Consider the following 11,183-nt stretch of genomic DNA (forward strand, 5'->3'; position numbering starts at 1 on the left):
CTTCAACATATGTTCCTCTTCCTTTTTCTTCACGTGTTTCATCTTCATCGTCGTTTTTTTTCTACTGTTGTTACTTAATTTTTTTCTCTCTTTCTCTTTCTATTGATTTTGCAACATTATGTTTTTTTTTGTTTGATTTTTTCTCCCAAAAATAATTATGAGAATATGAAATAAGAAGATGAAGAAGAAGAAGTAGCAGAAGATGAGAAGGAGGAAGAGGAAGAGGAAGAGTTTTGAATGATGCAGAACTTATCAGAATAAAAATATACAAAAAATTCTTATAAATATACCCAAATATTTTCGTATTACATACAAATATCTTCGTGTTATACCCAAATTTGCTGCAAATACAAAAAAATGTTTCCTCTAATGCTGCATTTTTTCTTCTTTTTTTCTTATTTCTTTCTTTCTTTTAATTAAGTGTCATCCTCTTCCAAGTAATTTTGCAATATTATGTGTTTCTTCTTCTTCTTTGTTTGATTTTTTTTGTTTTTATTCTTGTTAAGAGAGTAAAACAAGAAGAAACTTGAGAAGATAAAACAAAAAAAAAGATAAATAAAAAAAGAAGATGGTGATGATGATGAAAAAAAAGAAGCAGTAGAAGATGAGAAGGAGGAAGATGATATAAAATATCTTCATGTTACACCTAAATTTGCTGCAAATACCAAAAAATATTTCCTCTAATGCTACATTTTTTTTTCTAAATTGAACCACACCTCAGTCACTTGATTGGATTCAAAACAATAATAAAGTTCGTTCTGGTTTAATTAACAATCTGAATCTGAATTATTCATTATCTTCAACAATGAGATAACTAATAATGGAGGAGAAAAAGAAAAAAGAAAAGAGGAGAAGAAATTCCAATGAAAAAAAAAGGAGGAAGAGGTGGTGTTGATGGTGACGATCATGAAGAAGAAGAAGAAGAATGTGCAGTAACGGTACAAAACGCGTGAATATAAATAACTTGTAAATATTTGTATGGAAAAACGCTTGTATGTAAAGAATAATTCCTAAGAAAATATCTTTTCTACAAATGGCGTCCAAACAAGCTCACAATAAATAAATAAAAAAAATACTTTTATATTGTTATATCCAAACATAAATTACTTTTACTTTTTCATAAGATCTTTTAAAAAAATATAACTAAAAAAATATCTTTTCTTAGAAACTCACTCAAACAAGTCATAAGTCTAACTAAGACTTGGCTTCTAAGAAAAGAGCTTTTTCGAGTTATTTTTTTTAATATTTATGAAAAAATAAAAATAATTTTATGTTTGGGTATCTCATGCAAAAAGATATTTTTATCTATCAATTATGTTTGGATATAACAATATAAAAGTACTTTTTTGTTTATTTATTACATGAAAAATATCTTTTGTTTTTAAGAATTTTTTTAAAAAAATATGTAAAATAGAGCTTTCTCAAAAAATATATTTTTTATTTTTTTAATACTTTTACTACTAAAAATTTGCTAAACATACAAAAAAAAATATATATTTTTTCATTGAGAAAAAAAAAATTCATTAAGATAATGGCACCTAAACAAGCACTAAATTGGTCCAAATATAACAAAATCACTTTCATTGCAAGTGTCAGCGTGTATACATGTGCTTCAATAATGCAAATATATCATTTTTTGTGTTCCTCCTTCTTTTTTGTATTCTTTTTTTTTTTGCGTTTTTTCTTTTTTTTGTGTGTTTTTCTCTATAGTTTGTTCTTTTAGTGCTACTGTTGTTGCGTCTTTTTTTTTTTCCTCCTTTTCTTCCTAGGAATTTAGTAGCATTGATTTTTTTTTTTTTATTCATCTAAAGAGAATGAAACAAGAAAAATTATGAGAAAATGAAATAAGAAGAAGAAGATAAAGAAGAAGAAGAAGCAACAGAAAATGAAGAGAAAGAGTTTCAAATTATACAAAACTTATAAGAATAAAAATACACTTAAATTTTTTAATAATAACACATAAATTTCTTAGTTTTACATCAAAATTTTGCTACAAAAGTACAAAAATATCTTCTTTAATGCTGTATTTTTTTCTTCTTCTTCTTTTTCTTATTTTTCTTTCTTATAGTTGAATGAATGTAAGTTCACTCTCTTCCTTGTAATTTTGTAACTTTATGTATTTTTTCTTTTTCTTTGTTTAATTTTTATTTATTTTTATTCTTGTTAACAGAATAAAATAAAAAAAAAAGTTTGAGAAGAAAAAACAAGAAAAAAAAGATAAATAAAAAAAAAACAATGATGATAAAAAAAAGAAAAAGAAAAAACAGAAGATGAAGAGGAAAAAAGTATTGAATTATAAAAAATTTATCAAAATAAAAATACACTAAAATTTCTTAATAATAACACATAAATTTTTTATTTTTTACACCCAAATTTTGTTACAAAAGTAAAAAAAAATTGTCTTATTTAATATATTTTTTTCATGATGGAGGTGGTGGTAGTAACGACGATAATAAAGTTGAAATATGAGGAAAAAGGAGGAAAAGAAGAAGACCACGATGAAAAAATGCAGAAAAAAAAAATAGTTATATATATTCGCATGTTAAGTCAAAAGTTTATTAGAAGTAGTGACACTTGAAAATAAATTAGGTTATAACAATTTGATTAAATTTGGTTGATTAAATAACTTAAATATTAAATTTTATTATAAAAATAATAATAAATTTTAATAAAATAAATTATATTACAAATTTAATTTTTTTATAAAATTATTGTACTACCACAAATTTTTATTTTAATCAATATTTTCTATGTACTCTCTTTTATATTTAATCTAATATATGTGTTCAAAACAACTAACTTTTTTAGTTTATAATTTTTTATTAAAAAACACACATTATGAGATTAACTTATTGTTTGAAGACGTAGAATTTTTTAAACTCTCATTATTAATATGTGGTCGGATAGTCACTTTATTAAATTATTGAAACACTTCTTTAATAATATATAATACGAATACATTTAGAAATGTTTGGTTTTCATCAACCTTTTTATTTTCAAATAAAAGATAGAAATATATTAATAAAAATTTTAATATAATATAATCAATTAAAGTGTTAAATTTAAAAATAATAATAATAATAATGCTAGCTAGAAACGAGTTTTACAAAACTGAACCAAAATCCATAGACAACAAAAGCACCGTGTTACCAAATGAGGCTAAATAAATAGGGAAAAAAAGTACTCCTATTTAGACAAATAAAAATAGATTAACATAAAATCAAAAAGTAGAGAAAGTTACTAGTAATAAATTTCTAATGTAGTAGTAGTATTAAAGAAGGAAGGTGCGAGAATATGAAGGATTGTTATAGGAGGCTCCGAACCGAACTGCCATGATACCAGAGAGTTCTTTTAGGGCGGTTTTGGTTTATGCGTGTAATGATGCTTCAAATTTCAAAGCATATTATAATATGGAAATTGGAGTCAGTGCAAATTGGAAATAACACGTCTCTTTCTCAAAAAAAATTAATATAAAAAGTTATACTCTATTGTGTCACATTTTTATTTTTAATATTAGATTATAATGGATTTTTTTTAATTATGAACTGTTATGATATGTTTTTAAAATATAGAATGATTTAATTTAAAGAGTAAAAATCAGACTGTTTAATTTTTGTATTTGAATTCTTCTATTTATATTTAAAAAATAAAAAAAATAAAATACACAAATTGAACAATATCCAAATTCTTTTAATTTTTTAAATACAAATAGAAATGACTGATTTGTACACTTAAATTTTTTTAATTTTTAAACTCAAATCAAAGGATCTGATTCTTCCAATTTGTGTATTTTTCATAATTTTAAAAAATATTAAAAATTATAATGTCAAGATATATCACTCATCTCATCCATATCTAATTTTTTTAGCCCTGTTATATTTTCCTCAAGAATTATGTGGTTGATCCGTATAAGGTAATGTTGGAGCGGATATCATCGAAAAATAGGTCTATAAGATATTTTATTTTTACAGTCTTACTACATATTTAATTTTTTTTTACAATTTTGTATTAATTTGAGTGTCATTATTTTGATTAAAAAATATCTTTTAATAATTTCTTTTAATGTATTTGTTAAATTTTTAACAATAAAAATAAAGGTACTAAAAATAATAATAAAAAAAACATTTTTTTCGAAAATTTATAATTTATATCTTTTTTTTAAAAGACTTTTTTTCTTTGAAAGAAAATATGTTCTTTTACATAGTACTTTTTTAGGCGCCATTGAATCGATACAATTTTTTTTTAATAAAAAAGATTTTTGTATTTTTTTAGTGTGCTTGACAAATTTACAATAGTAAAAGTAAAAGCATTAAAAAAATTAAAAAAATATTTTTTTTAAAAAATTATAATTTATATCTTTTTTAAAAGATATTTTTTTTTAAAAAAAATATATTTTTTACATGATAGATGAATAAAAAAATATTTTTATCTTATTTTAACCAAATACAATTAATAGATAAAAATATCTTTTTACATGAGATATCCAAACATAAAATCACTTTTACTTTTATAAAAGATTGTTTAAAAAAATCATTAAAAAAAGATTTTTTTACAAATGGTGTCTAAATAAACCCATACTAAATAAATAAAAAAGTACTTTTATATTATTATATCCAAACATAATTGATAGATAAAAAGATTATTTTGCATGAGATATCCAAACATAAAATTACTTTTACTTTTCCATAAGATCTTTTAAAAAAATAAATCAAAAAAAGATTTTTTATTAAAAACTCATCCAAACAAGCCCTAAGTCGAATTAAGTTGGTCAAAATCCAACAAAAATCACTTTTATTACATCTAAGTGTGTACACAGTTAGGGATGGCAAAACTTCCCGAGACACAGGGATCCCTGCAGGGACTGCCCCGAATGGAAATCCGATTGTGGGGAATTTTTTTCGCGAGGATGGGATGTGGGACAAAATTCCCCCGAAGCAGGTGCGGGGACCCGAACGGGGATCCCCGCCCCGTCCCCGCTATTCTCCGAAATTTATGAATTTCATGAATTATTCTTAATAGTTTATTTCTCATATATGTTTTTTAGTCATTTCTCACACACACATATATATAGAAATCCAAAATTCGTAATCTTTATTTGCATAACCCTTATTCAATTCAGAGATCCCTAACGTTGTCCATACTCCATCCAACCTCTCTGCAGCCACCCCCTCGCCACCATTCTCACCGCATTGTCACACCTCATACCGCATCGTAATTTTTAGTTGTGGCGTTCCTTTTCGTAACTCTATTATCGTGTCCATTCTCCTCTCTGTTGTCGCGTCTCCCACCTCGTCCACTGCTTTGTCCTTTGGCTCGTTGTTCCGTCCCCCATTGCGTCATTTCGAAAGAAGTCACCATCGTATCATTTAGACTTTTTGTATAAAATCTTGCAGTTTTTGTATAAGATAGATACTTGCAGCTCTATTCATATGAAAATTAATAATTAGTTAGAACTATTATGTAGATGGAGAATGGGGTCCTGCGAGGAATGGAGCCCCGTGAAGACTGGGGATAGGGAACAATATTCTCCCACGGCGGGGAATGGAGACGGAGATGGGGAGCAAATCTGAGGGCGGGGATGGGGAGTAGGGAAGCATCCCCTGCCCCCGCCCTGCCCCATTGACATTGACATCCCTATACACAGTGCTTCACTAATGCAAATATATCCTTTTTGCGCTTTTTCTTTTCCTCCTTCCCTTCCTAGCAGCATTGATTTTTTTTTTATTTCTTTTAAGAGAATGAAACAAGAAGAATTATGAGAAAATAAAAGGAGAAGAAGAAAATGAAAGAGAAAAAACAACAGAAGATGGGAAGGAGGAAGAAAAAGAGTTTTAAATTATGCATACCTTATAAGAATAAAAATATACCGAAATTTCTTAACAATGACACATATATTTCTTAGTTTTACACCAAAATTTTGATACAAAAGTACAAAAATATATTCTTTAATGCTGTAATTTTTTCTTCTTTTTTTTTTTCTTTTTTATAGTTGAATGAATGTAGGTTCATCTTCTTCCTATTAATTTTGTTGCTTTATGTGCTTTTTTTTATTCCTATTAGCAGAATAAAATAAGAAGTTTGAGAAGATAAAACAAAAAGAAAAATATGAATAAAAAAATAATAATGATAAAAAAGAAGAAAAAGATGAAGAGGAGAAAAAATATTGAATTATGTAGAACTTATCAGAATAAAAATACATTGAAATTTTTTAACAATAACATATACATTTTTTAGTTGTTACACCCAAATTTTACTACAAAAACACAAAAAATGTCTTCTTTAATTCTATATTTTAATTTTTTTTCTTTTGTCTATAATAATAATAATAATAATAATAATAATAATAATAATAATACCGATAAAGGAGGAGGAGGAGGAAAAAGAAGGTAGAGATAGAAAAAATTTAAATAAAAAAAGAAATAGAAGAAGGAGATGGAGATGGTGGTAGTGACGAAGACGATAATAAAAGAGAAAGATGACGAAAAAAGAGAAGAAGAAGAAGACAACAATGAAGAGAATGTAGAAAACAAAGAGAACACAAAGAACAAAGAGAATGCAGTTATATATATTCGCGCGTTAAGTAAAAAATTTGTTAGAAGTAGTGGCACGTGAGAGTAAATTAGGTTATACCAATTTGATTGGATTTAGTTGGTTAAATAACTTAAATATTAAATTTTATTATAAAAATAATAATAAATTTTAATAAAATCAATTATATTATAAATTTAATATTTTTACGAAATTATTGTACTGCCACAAATTTTTATTTTAATCAATAATTTTTATGTACCATCTTATACCCTCAATCTAATATCTTTGTTCAAACCAATTGACTTTTTTATTTTGTAAATTTTTGTTCAAAAACACACTTATGAGATTAGGCTATTGTTTAAAGACGTACAATTTTTGAAACTCTCATTATTAATATGTGACCGGTCAACTTGAAAAAGAGTCACGTTATTAAATTATCGAAACACTTCTTCAATAATATAATATGAATAAATTTAGAAATGTCTGGTTTTCAACTTTTCATCAACATTTTATATTTTCAAATAAAAGATAGAAATATATTAATAAGAATTTTAATATAATATAGTCAATTAAAGTGTTAAGTTTAATAATAATAATAATAATAATAATAATAATAATAATAATAATAATAATAATAATGATAACAAAGATTAGTAATTGGATTAAAGGTCTAAAAATATGTATGATGTGTGTGATTTTTGTGCAGGTGAAATTCAATAAATTTGAAATTAATTAGATTCAAGACGAATTGCAAATATTCCATTTTCATATGGCCTAGGAAAATTGTTGTTGATATCAAAATAAGAAAGAAAAAATTGTTGAAAGCAAAATAAAAAAAAATCATATTAAGATTCTATCAAAGTGAAAAAAATAATCACCAAGTTTAAACAGAAAAAAAAAAAAGAAAAATAAGTCAGATGTTGGTGTCAAAAGTAAAAATCAATAATTAAAACTTGGAGTAAAATAATTAATCAATGGTTTAAATTTTGAAAAAAAAAAAAAGAGAAGCAGCTATGTATTGATTCCTGCTAACTCTACAAATTATGAGTCATTGTTGTTGTCCTATCTCTTCTCTGCATTTCTATTATGATTTTTGGAGAAGAACAAAGTCAAAATAATTCAACCAAATTCAAGTTTTGGAAGCTTTACTCTTATTTAAAAAGGTAAATGGCCGAAAATTGAAATAAGGAGAATGAACACACTGTTTGGATCTTTGTAACTTTTGAGCTAAACCTTTTTCTCTTTCATGATTTTACATTGATTTTTTTGTTCTTCAATTTTATCATTCTTTGTTTTTTAAATCAATAAAAAATGCAAATATGTGAGGTATTAAAAAAAGTCATTGAGAGAAAAAATAAAGAGAGTAATCTTGGAGAATGTTGACAAATTATTTTAATCTCTTTTGTAGGTATTTATGTTTTGTATTTATGATCCTGAGAGAATCTATCTACTTTTACTTAATATACTAAAATTGGGTTTTTTCCCAACTAATGGAAGTGAGGTGTTGATTCCTTATGAATCCATTTTTCCACTAAAATGGATGCACTATTTTCGCTTCTAAATTTATTTTATAAAAATATCTTTATTATAATTATACTACAAGTGTAATAACCCATGTCACGCACGTGATAGGATTGAAATTATAATTTTAAGTTGTTTTATTAAAATTAATTTTAATTATAATAATTTGATTAATAAAAAGTAACAATGTTACGCATTGTTCGTTTTTTTTAATCTAGTGTTTAGTGTATTAACTCTATAATAGTTATTAATCGGTTTTAGTAATCGATTTTTTTCAATAATCAGACATATATCCCAATGTGATCATAAATAACCTATTAATACTTTTCACCAACAAATTTTTATTTGTTATTTTACCATGAAGTAAGAACATATCAAAATCAGTTTAAAATGAACAACAAATTATTAGAGAATTCTAATACACAAAGTTCTCTAATAAATAATAAATAATTTAAAATCACTAATATTATTTAATACACCATATATGCTAATACTAAGAATATTTTCTAAAAAGATATATTCGTAAAAATAGATATAATATGATTACAAATATAACATAAACAAATATGTTAAATAAAAAGTAAACCAACAACATGCTTACCAATGCTTTTATTAACTGTTGTAAATTGGAGAATAAATATGTATTCGGTTATTTGGTGATCACATAGATAATTAGATAATTGAATTGTAAATTGATCTCACAGTGTGTACCTTATTTTTTCTCAACACTACAATCCATGAAGGAGATGATTCAGTTACCTGGATGAAAGAGAAAATGGTGGATATTCAGTGGCTTCTGAATACCGTTGGCCTTCCAATTTTTTCATCCTCCAATTGACTTTCTTCATGAAATTTGTAGAAATAAATATGTTTGGTCAAGTATATGGAAGCTTAAAAATCAGCCAAAGGTTAAAAATTTCATATGGAAATTCATGCATGAAGGGCTACCTGTTCGGAGCAAGCTTCACTCTAGGATTTCGAACATAAATCCAAAATGCCCAAGGTGTGAGGAAGAAGAGGAATCGGTTACCCATTGTCTACTGATTTATTCCGATTCTCTGGAAGCCTGGCAGAAAGCTCAAGTTCAAGTTCCAGAAGAGTTGAATGAGAGCTGGCGATGGTGGGTCAACACCATGGAGAAGGTGAAGAGCAACGCAGAGCCAAATGAGAAGCTCGAACTAGTAGTCAATCTACTCTGGCAGCTTTGGAAAGCAAGAAATGAATTGGTATTTGAAGGAGTTCAAAGATCACCATCTCTCAATGTAGAGCTTGCACAGACAATGATAACTGAGAGAAAGAGGACGACTTAATTTTTCAATTGCCTTTTCCCCAAATTGTAATAGCCTTTATTCTTAGTTAGACGCTGGTGGAACTATTCCAATTCTTTTTTGTCTGTTGTCCAAATTTGGACCTTTCATCATTTTAATAAAACAACCTATCTTAGCAAAAAAAAAAAAGTGAAATAAGTAGTAATATTAATATATAATAAAAAGATAAAATATTTTATATATGTATAGATAATTGTTACAAAATAAAATCTTATTGTGAAATATTAAAATTTTACATACTTCAAATCATGAAGATCAACCATAATGTAATAGTCACTTCTTTCTATTTTTGATCATGATATAAGCTCTTCTTTTTCAGTTAATAGTCCAATAACATCAAATTGAAAAAAAAAAGAATTAAAAATATCAAATTAACGACGAATAAATAAATAACGTAATAAATTACTCATAAATTAAAAAAAATTACCAATTTATTTTATATTAGACGATAAAACTAACAATATATTAATAAAATGATATACCTTTAAAAAAGTCGCAATAAAATTTTAAACATTTGCATAATTTAAAACCTCTAATATTTATTTAATACACAATATGCTAATAGTAAGAGTATTTTTTAAAATGATATATTCATAAAAATATATTTAATATGATTACAGATATAACATAAACAAATATGTTAAATAAAAGGTAATTAAACCAATATGCTTACCAATACCTTTGTTAAATTTTGCAAATTGAAGAATAAGTATGATTCGGTTATTTGGTGATCAAGTAGATAATTGAATAATTGGTTGTAAATTGATCTCACAATATGCACCTTATTTTTTCTTATTTCTAAATAAAAGCAATAATTAAGAGAAATAAGTAGTAATATATAATAAAAAAGATAAAATATTTTGTATATGTATAGATAATTATTACAAAACAAAATCTCATTGTAAAATATTAAAATTTTACATACTCTAAATCATGAATATCAACCACAATGTAATGGTTACTTCTCCCTATTTTTGATCATGATATAAGTTCTTCTTTTTCAGTCAAGAGTCCAATAACATCTAATTAAAAAAAAAGAATTAAAAGAATCAAATTAAGGACAAATAAATGAATAATATAATAAATTACTTATAAATTAAAGAAATTTTACCAATTTATTTTATATTAAACGATAAAACTAACAATCTATTAATAAAAGGACATACCTTTAAAAAACTCGCAATACAATTTTAAACATTTGCATAAATAAACTATTAAAATTTATGTTATCGATAAAATGATGCTATTATATAATTTCTTGGCAAAAATTAAAAAAAGTTTTGTCTAGATTAATACAAATTAACTATGTACTAAATAAGTTGGATTGTTCATTTGTTTGTTTCAATATATCAGCATGAGTAAGAAAATTAAAATGATTGTCAGAAATTTTACGATCACAAAATTTGTGTGCAGTCGGAAGATAAATTCAATATGTGTGCAGTCAGAAGATAAATTATGCTTGATTCCTCAATCACAAAATCTGAGAAGACATAAACCTTCTCCTCAATCAGTTCATTCTCAAACATCTTTGCCAAATAATTCTTGATTGAACAATGAATTTTATCACATTGTAAAACAAATTAAATATAAAAATTATTAGCACTTATAAAGCTATTAAATGGGAATGTCTTTTATTACAAGGGTTTACTTATCAAATAAATTTAAGAGTAAAAGACAAATAAGTCTCTGATATTTTAAAACGTAGACATTTTTCGTCCCTCAAGATTGAAAAATACATTTCGATCCCTCACCATGTAAATTCTGTGACAATTATGTCCTTCCGTGGAATTGGTGCTCGAAACG

Source organism: Arachis hypogaea, chromosome 18, assembly GCF_003086295.3.
Source record: "Arachis hypogaea cultivar Tifrunner chromosome 18, arahy.Tifrunner.gnm2.J5K5, whole genome shotgun sequence".
NCBI lineage: Eukaryota > Viridiplantae > Streptophyta > Magnoliopsida > Fabales > Fabaceae > Arachis > Arachis hypogaea.